Source organism: Pteropus alecto, unplaced genomic scaffold (assembly GCF_000325575.1).
Source record: "Pteropus alecto unplaced genomic scaffold, ASM32557v1 scaffold220, whole genome shotgun sequence".
NCBI lineage: Eukaryota > Metazoa > Chordata > Mammalia > Chiroptera > Pteropodidae > Pteropus > Pteropus alecto.
Genome location: NW_006430043.1, coordinates 651034 through 664913, shown reverse-complemented (window position 1 = coordinate 664913; position 13880 = coordinate 651034).

Below are 13880 nucleotides of genomic sequence, written 5' to 3'. Positions count from 1 at the left end.
CACACACACACACACACACACACACACACGCATGACCTCTCTGACAGAGGTTTGCCTACATGCCTGGCCTTTGTTCCCATTGTCCCAGAGGTGCCCTGCTTAGGATCCCCACACGCACATACTGCACCCCCTCACCCAATGTTCTGAGTCCTGAAAGGTCTGAATTCTCCCACATGGAACCACATGGAGGCACAAATATCAATGGATAATCTTGGGCTTGCTCTGCCTTCACCCCCACCCCATACACAACCTTTCTGTCCCTTTCTTCTGCAGATTTCTGAATTCCATTCTGCACAGCTTGAGAGTTAGCAGATAGGCTGTCAGAGGTGTCCTCCAGCAGGAGGCAGGACTGTGTCTCACAGAGTCCCATCCTGGGGCTGTCTCTCACTCCCAGCATGGAACTACCTTGAGCCCTAGCAGAGGGATCACTCAATGTGAGTTTTCCCAGAAAAAGAAGAAAATCTATTTACAGAACAAATCCTAGATCCAAAAGTCTGCACACTGAGTTTCTGGAGGCATTTTGATCTCTGGGTCTTTTTATCTTTGTGCTCTTCACAATCTAGTATAAATCTGTGCTATTTCTTTCTGTCCTGAGCCCCAAGGAAAGTCTGTGCTCTCCTGGGCCCCCCAGTGGGGGTGGGGCAGATGGGTCCACACATTCACAGAAGCTGGTGTTGCACTCAGGCTAGAGGAGAACATGGGTGATGAGGAGGGTCATCAGAGCCCCTCTCTTTGAATGGTAACCTGTTTTTTTTCTTTTGCGGGGGCTTGTTTGACCTGCAAGGACCCCAGAGCCCTGTGCCCAGAGGCTCCTCAGAGCCCACTTCTGTGTCTGCAGATGTCTTTCAGTGTGGTCGCTGTGTGTGTGTGTGTGTGTGTGTGTGTGTGTGTGTGTGTGTGTGTGTGTGTGTGTGTGTGTGTGTGTGTGTGTGTGTGTGTGTGTGTGTGTGTGTGTGTGTGTGTGTGTGTGTGTGTGTGTCTGTACACTTTCAGGAATATTTGTACTGGAACAACAAGTGACAATGTCCCCACCAACAGGACACCTGAGGAAACAGTCCTGTCACTCCCTGCAATTCCAAGGCCTCTGAGCAACGTTGCTCTCAATAAAACATTGGTCTTGCCATATCATGAAACTCTGAAGAAGGAGCTACTTGTTTCTGCTACTGAAAGTAAGTTCTTCCTAGAGTCTAGCCTTCTCTTCCTTTCAAGGTGGAGTATGGTGATGGTCAGAACTTAGGAGGGGACTCCTCCCTCCTCCAAGAGAACACATATGACCTTTATGGGACCCCTCTGCACCCCAGCGTATCCCTACTGCTAAACACCGCATCCTCACCTCTTCCTCCCCACCTTTCCAAGTCAAGTTGTTATTTGACAACAAGGGCAGTGGCCATGGGTGGAGCAGGAGCGGAAAGGATCAAGATTCAAAAGCAGGCCAGCAGCTGGACGGCAGGGAGATCAATAAGGGAGATAGATTGGAGACAGGTTTCTCAGACTTCTTTTTTTCTGCTGGCTCAGCGCCCCCACCCCAACTCCTAAAAGCAGGTGGGGGACAGACCCCAGCCCTGGCCTCTCTCTGCCCCTCTAACTCAAACAGGTTCCTAATCCCTGGGTAGAGGGTAAACAGCTTCCAAGCACGCCAGGATTAACCGCAGAAATGCTGCTAATGTATTTCGGCACTGTTCCCTGCCCCCACTCCCATGCCATGTTACTAATTAGCCGGACAGCCTGGGAGAAGCTTGGAGGGGTAGCTAAGAAAGGCTTTGTGCAAGCCCTGCAAGCCCAGGTCTGAGCTCTGGATAGTGTCTCTGGTGCTAGACCAGCTGAGGGTGGCAGAGCGATTCCCGCCCCCCTCCCCACTCCCTGACGCCTATATCACCTCAAAGGCAGACAGCATTTTTTTTTCTCTGCACTCTCCCTGAATCCTCCTGTCTCCCTGTGGCTGTTCACAGCTGGGGGGCAGGTGGGAGACAAGAGGGAGAGTGAAATCGGCTCCGGAAATCAAACGACTCAATAAAAAATTAATTGTCTAATTAAAACCATGAGGAAGCCCCTTGCCAGAGTTTGGCTCGGAGTCGTCAGGGCTATAAAGGGTGGGAAAATGAGTCTCAGCTCCTAATAAATTCCTGATTTGCAGCTTGGTCTATCAGCAAAGGAGCACAAAGCGTTCTGCCTGGCTAGGCCTCCTGGAGGTCATTCCATCCCTCCCTCAACCCCTCAGCCCAGGCAATCCCTCCTCCACTACTCCACACACACCCAACTCAAGCCCAGAGACAGCAGTTTTCAAATGGACAGAGACGCCACTGCTCAAGGCAGGTAAGTATTCCTGAGAATGACCCTCAGTCTCCCTGATCTGGTGTCCACCCATTTCTTCCTAATCTTCCCTCAGGAAAGGAAATCTTGCTGAAAACTTCTTCCACTGGAGAGTTCTACATTTAGGTTAACTAATAACTGCTATAAACAGATTTGTGGTGTAGGTTCATTTTGTCCGCACCCCCTCCATTTTTGTGAAAATTACATTTTAACATAATTCACGAACCAGCAGGTGCCTTCTCTTAGATTTCAGTGATGAATTTTGCAGGTGAATGACAGGGAGCCAAGCTAAGACATAAATCTTGCCCTAAAAGGGCTGTTCACACTCTGGCCAGTTGTCCAAATCCTCTGAAACAATGAACACAGAGCTAGTCCAGAGAGGAGTGCAGATTTAGGCAACTCTCAAGTGTAGATGGGGATCCAAAACTTTGCCCTGGATAATTGTACTGATTCCTCACTTGAGTCTGCCCTATGCCTCTACTTCCTCCCTCCCTTGGCAAAAACAAATGCATCATATACATTGTCAGAGGCATTATTCATAATAGCAAGAGAAGGAGGAGGAAGTGGTTAGCATACAGCCTTCAACATTATAATACATTATTTAATTATATAGTATACAACATGGGATATATATCTGTGATTAGCTCCTTTAAACAAATGCAGGAGAACAAACCAGGGTTGTCCTTCAAAGCAGCCACCTAAAAAGGACATATATTTATTTCCTAAGTTCCTCTACTGATTAAAATATTTTTGCAGTCTCCTTTAAAAATGGACTTTATGGCCATTTTACAAAATATTCGAGACAACTATTATTAACTATAAACTATTTTTTGACTGATTCCCAAAAGCAAAGAATGAAAATTTGTCATCAATAAGGACATTCGAAAACCAAATCCCATATACTGAAGACTATTCCAAAAGAGGAGTTACAAAAGCTTGTGTCATTGCAGCCTTGTTGGAATAAGGGATCTCCCCCCAAGGTGACTATGTGGAGGCAGCAGTGCTCATTCAGATGCTGTGCTCTGAAGCCACATCTGGAGCGTATTATTTATCATTCCTGATGATCCTTCTTTCATTCATCTGGTTGTTATTTTTCATCCTAAACAGTGAACTAAGCTTTCTCTAAGAAGGAGAAAAAGGGAAGGAAACGAATTCCTGACCCCCATCTGGGTCAGGATCCCATTTCAGATTTCAGCAAATTCCCATGCCTTTCTGCCTCCAAGAACCCCCAAACCTAGAGACTGGAATGTAGACACTGATTCTCATTCCCATAATAACTGCATACCTACTAAGCACCAACCCTGCTGGGGGCTTACATACAGGTTATCCAGGTTGTCCTTTTCAATCTGGGAATCTAAGGCAGTGTTCCTTCTCTGATTGATGGAATTTGTCCTTTCTTTTTTTCTGCTACCTAGTCTAAGACTGCATACTGCTCCTTGGTCCTGTGGTTCTGAGAGGCAGCTCCGGTTTCTCATGAGGACTTAAACTCTGGATCTCATTTTGTCAATCTCTCTGTCTCAGCCTCACTTGAACATTCCTAGTTTCTCGGCTTGGGGTGCTGTACAGAACCCTGACCCAAAAAGGGCATGATGGCAGCCCCTGTCACATAGCTTGGAGTGGGAGGGGCCTGTCATGCACACTGAATTCTACGTGAACGGCACCACCTAGAGTTGTGCTCCAGGAGTGCAGTGAATGGTGGTCCGTAGAGCTGAGCAATGCTGCTACCCTCCAGCTCAGAGATGCCTGGCAATTCAGTCAGCCTCACACAGCATTCAAGGATGAAAAACTCAAGTTTTGACAACTAAAGTGTCAACACCTCAGCCCTGTAAAAGGGCTCAAAGTGGATATCCTCCCCACCTCATTGACGGCTGGGAGATCTAGGTTCAGCGCACAGCTCACCAATCTTCTCTCCATCAACTTCAAAGGCAGCTTTAGCCCCAGAGAGGACCTCGAGGGTGTGGAGCAAAGCTGATCTGACCTGAGATTGGTGTCAGGCGATGTTGCCAGAGCACAGGTTAGGCTGGGCCTAGAGATCACTGTGAGATATAGGATCCCATCTGGCCTAGAGTTCGAGGGGGAATGGGAGCAGGTCATGGTGAGGTGGGTACAATCCTCAGAATATAGAGTGGGTATTTACCATTGCCGGGACCCCTCCTGGACACAAGACCTGCCAGGCTCCTACCTGGGCCCTCACCCACAGGCAAAGCTACTTTAGCCTCTTTGCCCTATGCCAAGTCTATCCTAGGGGGATATCACCCTTCAACTTCTGCTTAGACCTTCCCTTCTTTCCTTCCAACTTCTTTCATAACTCCCTCTCCCAAAGAGTCTTTCTAAATAAAACTCACTGATCTCTGCCATTTCCACAACATCCCCCTCAAGCATTCTCACCCTGCAGAGTTATTCAAGCCCGTGTCCTCACCTCACTGAGATAAGGGCTCCTTCATGTGTCCTATTCACCCCATCAGGCCAGGACATCCCCAACTAAGCAGCTCCCAAATGCTCAGCTATCAGAGCCCCAGACAAGCTACCATATCAAAATTGAGACACCAACACTTGGAGGAGACGGTCAGCCAGTTAACAGCCAAACTACCTTGACTGAACTCTCGCTTCGTGCTGGCACTGGGGGCCATGTAAAGTGAAGGGATAAAAGAGTCTGATCCCAAAGAGCACTGAGTCTCGTGTGAAAAAAAAGACATATCCATCCTAGATTTAAAAAAGAATCACAATAAATGTGACTATGAAGGTAAACCTTATGGACAATAAATTTCAGAGGCGAGAGAAAGTGCTGTCAGCTAGGGTCCTCCCAAAAGACTCCCTGAGGAAGTCAGCTAGAAGCTGCCCTTGTAGCCCCTCGGAGGGCTCTGGGCTGCTAAGAATCATTATGTGGGTTGTCCTTTGTTTCCCCAGAACATTGGCCATGGGAGAATGAGCTCCAGTTGGGAGATGGAGCAGGGAGCATGGCTGAGCACCTACCCTCTGCCAGGCACTGTGCCAGCACTAAGAACACAGGAAGAATAAGGCAGTCTGTGCCTTTAAGGAGCTGGCAGTCTAGATTGGGGAAAGAACTGTAAATAGATCTTTATCGAGCAGTGTGGGAAGGAGCAACAGTGGAGGTACATCCAGGCATCACGGAGCACCTGCACATCCACAAACCTCTATGCGGAAAGGGGAGAGAAGAGGGGCTACAAGGTGTCTGGAAAGAGGGTCTAATGTAAATTGTAAGCAAATGGTACTTCTCCCTACACCCCTCCAAATTGAAGGTCACCTTTTACCCCAAGAATAAAACACTGGTTTCTTAAATCAAAGTCACAGTGAGATGTGAACATCCCAGAACTCGCTCTCACTCATTCTGCAGGCAGATTACTCAAATGTGAACTGGGATTCCAGCTGGCTCTGGGACACCTCCCTAACCCCTCCCTAGCCACATAGTCCAAGCCCCCTGCCAGCACGATTGTCCATGGCTATGCTCTCTGATTTCTAGGCCTGGAAAGAGCCTGGGGACCAGGGAGGGAAAAGCCAATGTCTCCTGGAGTTACGTGCTCTGCCTTTGAGGAAGATGCCTCTGTTTCCCCTTCATTCTCCATCCAGATGCTGCTCCCACATCCTGCTGCTGCAGCTGCTCCCTCCTCCCCACCTTGGAAGAATGCACCCCACCCTCCAGCTCTCCCTCCACGGGGCAGAATGGGAGGGAAGCAGCATATGGCCCCATTTTCCTTGGCCCGGGCAGGCTATTTTGGAAATGAGAAACCCCCTTTGCCCTTTTCTCCCCTCTGGGGAGCACCCTCCCTCCCCTCTCCACATTCCCTAGAAGTTCTCAGACTGAGATATGTCCTACGTGCAGTTATGTGATGAAATCACTGCTTTCCTGCCCTGAGGCGCCGATGCTGGGAAGGGAGCCTACTCAAACCTTTGATGTAGGCACGTTTTAAAAGGCCCACCTGTCCCTGCTCTCCCCAGCCCCCAGCCTGAACTGCTGGAGCCCCTCATCACAGCTTTAAAACCCAGGCTAGCCCCCAACACAGCCAGGATCCGGTCTCACACACCCTCTCCCGCGGGGGGTAATCAAACCCAACCGGCTCACTCGGGGACATCTGTCTCCGTGAATAAGGAGCAATCCCAAACTTGAGGGGTTCTGTGACACTTAAAAGCTTCAAGCAGGAAGATCTGCAATTTCTCTTGGAGCAGGGCCTGTGGGGAGGGTCACTCGGAAACCCTCTTTTGATGTTTAGCTTTCAAGGCTGCGGCTTGATCCAGATGTTCCCCACTTGTGGGATTTTCTCCCTGGGAGGGAGGGGCCCTTGGCCGTGAAGACGGTTTCCATCATGTGCACATTTGGATCTGGGCCGGCTGGGCGGAGGTGCCCTTCTAGCTGATATCACACCCTGCTCTCGTCAACCCTACCCTTTCCCCTTAGGATCACATCCTTTCCCTTCACATCCAAAGAAGAGAAGAGGACAGTCCCATAAGGGAGCAGTCCCATCTCGTGGTAGGTTTGCCATGTCACTGTCCAGAAATGCCTCTCAGTTCTTCTGGCTCCATAAGATGGAGCTGGAGTTGGTTCCCTAAGATGGTTCCCAGATCATGGAAAGAACAGGAGAGGATGTTCAAGAACCAGATTTCTGGCCAAGGAACAAACAATTATCTAAGAAATTGTGAATGGGACAGCACTGAGAGTGAATGCGTCAGGGCTCTGGAAAGAGAAAGTAGCTCTCCCTCTTGTCAGTCCTGCAAGGGTAGAAGTAAACCTTTCCAGATTCACAGACCCCTCTGCTCCCTCAGAACTTGGAAATGTCAAGGTCATCCCTCCTCAAAGGCTCACTGAAACCTGGAAATCTTTCCTTCAACCTAAAGAGCCTTCGGAAGACCTTCCTGCTGTCCAGCCTCAGTGACTGCTTGCTGTGGCAGGCAGGAGATGACTTCCCCAGCGGAAGTGCATCGGCCACACTCAGTGGTCCTCTAAGGCCCCTTGGCATCCTTCTAGACACTTCTGCCTCATGAAGTCAGAAAAAGGGCTGTCAACTCTATCAAAAATCAGGTTGCTCCTGGAGCTGTGCTGGTGACCAGATGAACCCTTGGCTCCTTGCCTGCATTGTGGAGGTCACGGCCCAATTTGGACACATGGATGTTGAATGATAGAGGATGTATAGACCAAAGAAATTTCAAACCCTGCTGGACAAAGGCTCCAGGCCGCAAATAGATCCAAAAGGGCTTGTATCAGTCACAAGTTTAAGTAGACTCTTTTTTGGGGGGAGGGGTGCGGGTGGAGGGGTGATGCATAGGGAGAGAAAAGGCCTGATAGGCTTCTTGCAGGAAGAGAAGTTTCGGAGGAGACAAGGGAGGATGGGAGCTGCTGAGTGGATGAGGAGGACCCTGTGCAGGAGGCTGGGGAGAACCATGAGAGATAGGCCAATGGGAGAAGAGAGCACTGGATCCCCATTGGACTAGAGAGAGGGGAGGGATGGAGAGAGAGGAGGGAAGAAGATGGGAAAAGCTCCACCAGCTGTCCCACCTCGAGCATTCAAGCAGCTGTGCCCCGCTCCCCTTGCTCTATGTAACACTGGGGAAATATATCTCTGGGAGACCAGCTTTTCCCCTGGAGGTCCTGGAGGTCAGTTCTCAGGACTCCTTCCCCCTCAGACTTTGATCCAGTCAAGCACAGATGGATCAGGTCACTATGGTGATGGGGGCAGGTGGCATTGGATCTCCCTGTTGTGAAGTTTTTCTTATTCTCCTGTGTCCTCTCTCTCTCTTAGGCAATAATTTCTCATTTTACTTGGTCTTATATACCCCATATGTCTCTAGCTCAGAGAACTAAGAAGCACTCTATCACTTTTAAGCTGGGCCTTGCCACCTGCAGGCCCCTCCCCTCCCACACAAATGTTCACACAACTGGGGCAAGTGGTTAGCTTCCCCATGACTCCCTCCGGCCCCTCTCTCCCGCACCCCACTCTTCTCATCTTTTGGTCTAGAATCAGAGCCTTTACTTCTGTGGGGGGCGGGGCAAGGTCAGGGATCCTTACAGCTGGATGGCAGCTGGAAAAGCTTCACCTGTTCTGTGTACTCACAGTGGCTCCCTGGAGGGGACTAATGACAAGGGGAAAAGGTGTTGGCAAATAGTGTGGGGAGGCAGAGAAAAAAAGGGAGGGCTGGGACTCCCACAGTGAGATTCTCTACCCGGTCTGGTCTGAGGAAGGTAAGGTGCTCGACAAGGCGTCCTGGGTCTTGGAGAGGGGCTGGCAGTGATGGGACACCAGCTGCTCAGGGCATCTGAAGACCCATCTTCTCTACCTCTCTTTCTTCTGCCTCTCCCACTCTCCCTTACTGTGCCACTTGTCATACATGCTGCCATCACCCTTTGTGACTCCGATTTCACCACTCTAAACTCTTTCGCTCATGCCTGAATGGTTACTAGTGTCTGACCAAACTCTCTACTCCAGAGACAGACCTGTTCCCCAGCTGGTGCTGTGGATGGAGTAATTGAGATGGGACCAGAACTGCCCCTGCCTCCTCTCCTGAGGAGCTAGCAGATTCCCAGCTTTCCCCCCAGAATTACCACTCCAAGGCTAACATGAGGACCTGAGAGGGGAAGTACAATCATGCATAAGGCCAGGGATGGAGCAGCAATGACCCCCGCCCCCCGTTAATTGGCGTATGTAAAACATAAGGGTCTCCCCGACATGTGAGGGTTCTGCTTTGGTGCCGTGGAAGTCCCCACCATGCATAAGGCCAGGGATGGAGCAGCAATGACCCCCACCCCCTCCCCCTGTTAATTGGCGTATGTAAAACATAAGGGCCTCCCCGACATGTGAGGGTTCTGCTTTGGTGACGTGGAAGTTACCGCTAGCACCCTGCTCATTCTCCTCTTCCTCAGCCCCATTATTGCCAGCATAAAGTTGTCTGTGCAAGCTCAACGCCCAGGCTTAGGCTAAGAAGTCTGGGTGGGAGGACAGAAATGAGAGATACTCCTTAGTGTTTCCTGCAAATCCTGCCAGGCTAGAGGTGCCATGATCTGGGCCCTGTATCAGATCTACTGTGTCATTCTTCTGAAAACTCTCTGGGATGTATGTGAGGTCACTGGACTCATTGGAGCTAATAAACAAGATCATGGCCAGTAAACTAAACCTGGAGCACCTACTACGTGCTGGGCTGGACTCTGCTGGGGGAGATGGGGAGAAGAAGGGCTGTTTACTGGTCTTGCACTCCATATACCACACTAACCCATAGAGGTACACATCACAAATGCTGGAGGCTCTCACGCCTGCACAGAACCCAATAATCTTATCCTCACCCATGTCCAGACACGTGGTCTTACGTGAATCTTAGATACACATGCCAGACAGAAGAAAGAACTTTCCTGAGTGTGGGTTGTCAATGATACACAGTGCAACCACCAGAAGGCCTCTCTTCTTGGAAGGCGGTGAACCAGGACAGCCCATCTTGCTGCACCAGGGGTAACGTAAGTCTCCTGTCCGCAGGCAGAGGGGTGGCAGAGATGACCTCTCAAGATCCTACCCAGAATAAGGCAGAGCAGAAGAGGTTCTAGTAGAGGGGCATGAGGAGGAGGGGACACACAGAGGGACAGACAGACCAATGGAAGGATTGGAGGACTGAGGTGGGGGAAGCAGGGGTGCGGAGATGAATGGTTTCGGCGGGACTGATGGACGACGCTGGGATGGATGGATGGCGGCTGAGGTTTGTTTACTGGCAGCCCCCAGCCCGCCACTGCCGGGGGAGAGGAATGGCGGCTGGCACATCAGAGGGCTCTTAGGGAGGCTCATGGAGATGATTTAGATGGGAATGAATCAGCTCCATATGGATTAAGTGTCCCTGCAAATCCCAGGATCTTACAGATGAGGGGACGGGGCAAGGGCACTGAGGGGAGGGGTGGGTAGGGAGCAGCGTGGAGCTGGCGCAGGAGACAACGGGCCTAGCACACATGCCACCCCTCCCTGGGCCTGTCCATACCACCATCTCTCTGGCTAGGTATCAGGCTATAGGAAAAGACTGTTAAAGTGTCCTTTCTGGGTGGTTTCTGTCTGTCTCCCCTTGCCTCCATCTCCTTTTTTCTGAGTCTTTCTGTGTCTTTCCGTCTTTACTTTTCTGTCCCTCTCCTCCCCTCCCCACTGTCCCTGTCTTTCTCCTTCTACCTCCCCTGACACCTCTCTCTCTGCTGCTCTGCCTCTTTCACTAGAATGGCACAGAGCTGACTCCGTGCATGTTCCCTCCATCCCTTAGTGCCGCCTTTTTCCCTCTGGCTGCATGCACCATACTGTTCTCTCATGGGCTCTCAGGTTTGCAGTTGTTTGGGGAACAAGGAAGGTGGTCTGAAGAGTGACCATTTGGCTCCAGAAATTTCTTTCCCTTCACTTCTGCCTACCTTGCCCTGAGCCCTCCCTTTTCCCAGTGCCAGCGGGACCTCGGATTGGGGGACCCACACTCTGTAGACTAGGGCAGGTTGAGCAGACTGTGAGTTCCCAAGCCATCTGCTGGCTGTGGGGTTATTGGAGGCACCATCTCCCAATCACCCCTCCCATGTCCTGTGTCAGGGGCCCTGGAGCTGACTGTGGTTGTGAAGCCAGCTGCCATGTGGACGACCTGGATCAGAGCACGGGGTAGTCATATATGACAACTGGTTGAAATATCACAGCCACTCTCCCCCCACCCCCACTGGTGATCTATGGGCTTCGTGCCCTGTAAAAATTATTTATCGGGGCCTCAGAGTGTCCTGATTTAGTGCTGCTGCCTCTGGGGCCGAGGGGCCTGCCTGTCTGCTGGAGCCTAAGCGTTAAACGACGCTAAAAAGTTAAATGGCCAACGTTGGGGGCTCACTCGAGGAGGCACCATAAAGCTGTCGGAGCCACTTAAATCAGGAGCGAGGATTCCCCGGGACATCTTCTCACCATATGCTAAAAGCCAAGAAGGCTCTCTTCACCCCTCTGCGCCCACCCAAACCCAGCAGCCCACACAGGGCAAGGGCCAGGTGAGTTGGGCCCTGGGACGAGTGACAAAGGAGGGCAAAGATGACCTCCTCTGCACACCTTCATCACTGGGCAGGACCCAATGGTGTAAAGGCCGTGTTGTACAACCCTCTGCCTCTGGCCAGGGGGTTCCTTGTTCAGATCCAGTTTTTAAAGACTCAGTGAAGGGCCAATGCAGCAGTCTCTTCCAGTGGCCCACGTGGGGCAGTGTTTTCCTGGCATCTCACTTCAATCCATGTTTCTGTGGATCGAATCCCCTGGAACTCAGTGTCTTCCTGCTCAGGTTTGGAGAGTTCTGTCCAAGCCAGCCCGTGACTTCTGGTCTCCCCACCCACTCCCACGGCTCTCTGAAGACCAGGACCCATCCTTGGATCATTAGCCTCCACCGGGGCACCTCTCTGGGTGCCAGCATGACACTCAGGCTTCACAGACAGTTTTCCCGGCTGAACGCCAGTCCATGCTGCCACCGCCCGGCCGTATGAGAGAGGGAGGTGGGTCTCCGCAGGCTGTCCATCACGCCTTCTTTCAGCAGCAGTAAAACTCGCCTCTTAAAACCTCCGCTTGGGTCCCTAATATTTGCCTGGCTATATATCTCCGGTGATATATGGACAGAAATTGCTCGTAAACGGCTATAAAACCTCTTAGTTGAGCTGGGGAGGAGGCACGTGACAGTGGGCATGCCCCAGGCTGAAGGAGGATGGGAAAGCAGAGCCACTCCACTGCGCACCCCAAACTCGACCTGGATCCCAGGGACAAGGGGCTCAGTGTGGGGCCCTCAGGGGAAGGATGGAGGAAAGAGACCCAGGGGAAGGTCTTCAAGCCCCTTACGTTGTGTTATGGGGCTGTTTTACCCAGCTGCCTCCAGTAATGTGCTGTGTGACCTTGAGCAAGTCACTCAGGGGCTCTGTACCAGGGTTCTCATCACTAGCGAGGATAATGACACCTACCCAGGCTCCCTCATTAAACTGTCATGAGGATCAAATGAGGAAAGGCATAGAGAACTCATCAGGGCTTTGTAAATGAAAAAAAAAGTTGCATGTATTGGGCACAGATGGGCATGGTGTCTTTTGAAGGCTTTCTACACGCTGGATACGTTTACCTAATTGTCTCTAATCCTGACAACGTGTAGATATTACTTTCATGTATGTATTATCGTCACCATGTTACAGGCATAAACCTGAGGTTCACGGAGGTGCACACAGATGTCAGCACCAGGGACTGACTCGAGAGCCAGTGCCTCTCCACACACCAGAGTGAAGTCCTGGTGACAAGAGGGATGACAGGGCAGACACTAGGGGGACGTCCATCAGGGATGTGGGAGATGCTAGAACAGGTGGTTTCTCTCCTGGATCTCCCTCCTTCCCAGGGCGCAGGCCTCTCCCCCTTGGACACTTCTGTTCCAGTCCTTGAAAGAGCCTGAGAGTCAAAGCGTTCCCCTCAGCATGTTCCCAGTCACTACATCCCATCGCCTGGAGCAATAGCTCCCAAAGTGGAAGGGGGACACCTGGGGCTTTGTGGGAGGCCAGCCCCTCCACCCAGGAAACCAGGAGACAATGGGTGGTGAGTGGGCCAGGGGAGAAGTGGCTTTCCCTGGGGCAGGTCAGCAGGTAGAGCTTTCCCCACGAGCCCCAGCCCCTGACTATCCTGGTTACCACCTTCCCTCTCCCAGCCCCTGGTTGCCTCTTCCCTCCATGACCCTTAGCCCTCCTCTTCCCCTCACCCTATGTCCCCTCTGGTTATCCCCCACTTTCCCTCTCCCCCAGCATCCCCTGGGAGCCCCTGGCAGCCCCCATGGCCATTCTACACTCGCCCCACTGACAGTGTCCCTCCAGCACCCCGCTGCCCTTTCCTCCACCAGGAGCCCCAGTTCTCTTCTTCTCTCCCCAAGTCCCTTCAACCCCTGGTTGTCCCCTACAGTCACCCACCCTTTCCCTTGCTCCTGGTATCCCCCCAGCTCCTGGACACTTCTTTTTTCCATGACCCCCCTAGCCCCTGACCTTCCCCTAGTGTCCCTCTAGGCTCTTCTCACCTGCCCTCCAGGACCCCGGCCCCTGTCCTGTCCTTTGTTCCCTTCTTGTGACAAACCAGAACAAACAGTAGGAAGGCCACCCTTCTGCCCCACGCCTCCCCTTCCCTGATGGCTCCCACCCCCAATCCCACTTTTCCTTAAGTTTCCAAATCAACCTTCCTCCAATAATAATGATAAAGCAGGAAGCTGGGCCGGAGGACAGTGCAGATTTTTCTTCTTGACACGGAGTTTCCGATTAAAGGCAAAGGGACATAAATCCTCCTGCGTAATTGCTGTGCTCCAGCTCGGAGCCACTTGGAAGGGAGGCTCCCACCCCCTCTGCCCCTTCCTCTGGGAGCCCCACCCCCAACTTCAGCAGGGCTTGGTTCCCAGAGCCTGGGCTGGGCTGGGAAGGGGGAAGGCATAGCTATGGGAAGGGGGTGGCATCAACCTGAGCCAGGCTCCCTGCATTTGCTTGCGGGGGTCGCAGCCCCAGTGGACTGTGGCCCATAGCCCAAGGCAAAGCACCTTCCCTCTAGCCTCAGGCAGCCCCTCAACCCCTCACGATGAGAGCATGCTTTACG